Source organism: Cynara cardunculus, unplaced genomic scaffold, assembly GCF_001531365.2.
Source record: "Cynara cardunculus var. scolymus isolate 2C unplaced genomic scaffold, CcrdV1 Un_Scaffold_571, whole genome shotgun sequence".
NCBI classification, from domain to species: domain Eukaryota; kingdom Viridiplantae; phylum Streptophyta; class Magnoliopsida; order Asterales; family Asteraceae; genus Cynara; species Cynara cardunculus.
This window is the reverse complement of record NW_020200589.1, coordinates 89,318-91,201: the sequence shown is the minus strand read 5'-3', so window position 1 is coordinate 91,201 and position 1,884 is coordinate 89,318.

Genomic DNA, 1,884 nt, shown 5'->3' with positions numbered 1-1,884 from the left:
CCTCCCAAAATGGTAAAGCCAAGAAGAAAATTCTAACACATCACCCGTTCTTACCACCCCCTCTTATACGACCCAAACACTACCTACAACCCGATCCACACCACGTACGACTCAATTACAACCCATTCCACCATACCTCAACCCCACACCTACATTCCTCCACCCTCTCGTCCGAATCCCTCTCGGGCAATGACCACATGAAGCATGCATGACTTTTCTCCAAACCTAAACACCTTTTAAATCTTTTGGTCCCGATTCAACCTTCCCCTCTGCCATGTAATCCAAAAGATGCGTTATCTAACCCTAATTGTAAAGTTGCCATGATTGATGAATTTGATGCTCTTATTAGAAATAGGATGTGGGAACTAGTACCTCGCCCCCTAATGCTAATGTTATTCGTTCCATGTGGGTTTTTGGTCATAAAGCCAACTCTGATGGATCTCTTGAGTAGCACAAAGCTCATCTTGTTGGTGATGGCAGGTCTCAACAGATCAGAATTGATTGCACCGAGACATTTAGTCCAGTGGTAAACCTGCTATCATACGTATCGTTCTCAGCATTTCCTTCTCTAAGTATTGGAAAATTCATCAATTAGACATTAAAAATACATGTTTGCATGGTCAACCAAATGAAACCGTCTACATCCACCAACCTTTGGGTTTTCGTGATCAAAAGTATCTGGACTATGTCTGTCTACTTAATAAATCTCTTTTGGGACTCAAATAAGCTCATCGAGTATGAGCATTTTGTGACATACATATAATCCATCAGTTTCATATACAATTGTTGCGATCATCCTCTCTTTTCATTTATCGAAAAGGCCACAACATGAACAACCTACTTCTATATGTCGACGATATCACTACCTCTTCGGAGAGTCTTTGCAAGTTTATGATGTTTCTTCTTGCTACCGAGGTTGCTATGAAGTATCTTGGCCCCTTAAGCTCTTTCCTCGATATTGCCGTTACACGCGACTTTGGAGTTTGTTTTTATATAGGAGGAAGTATGCTCTTGAGATAATTGTGAAAGCATGTATGGCATCTTGTAAGCCGGTACCCAATCCCATGGAAACTTAGGCTAAGTTAGGTACCAATTCTGATACTCCTTTCACCGACCCAACCCATTATCGGAGCCTTGCTAGTGTTTTACAAAATCTTACCTCGACTTGGGCCGATATTACGTAGGCAGTTCAACAAGTCTGTCTCCATATGCATGACCCTAAAGAATCTAACATGATGGCTCTAAATCGAATTCTCCGCAACCTTCAAGGTACACTCGAGTTCAGTCTACATCTTTACAGAACATCTATCACCAGCCTTGTTTCTTTCACCAACGATGATTGGGGAGCATGTTCGGTCACCCAACACCCTACAAGCGGCTATTGCTTTTTTCTTAGCGACAACCTATGCTCGTGGTTCTTTAAATGGAAACCCATGTTCTCTTGGTCCAACATCGAGGTCAAATACCAGGGGGTTGTTAATGTTTTCTCTAAATCATGTTGGCTTAGAAACCTCTACTAGAACTACATTGCCGCATCTCAAAAGCCACCATGGTCTACTGTAATGTCAGTGCCACCTATCTTTTAGCAATCCCGTAGAGATGGATATCCATTTTGTATTGGATTACACTGCTCGTGGTCAAGTTCGGGTTCTACATATACCTTCCCGACACCAAATCGCTGACATCTTCACCAAAGGTCTTCCATGTCTTCTCTTTGATAACTTTCAAGACAATCTCAACATCCCCCCTCCCCCACTTCGACTGTGAAGGTATGTTATAATATCTATGTATATTTAGAATATATTTTCTTTATGATCATGTGTATATCTCTAGTATATTCTTCTAGATTAGTTGGGATCATTGCCTATTCTCTAAGGTTATATA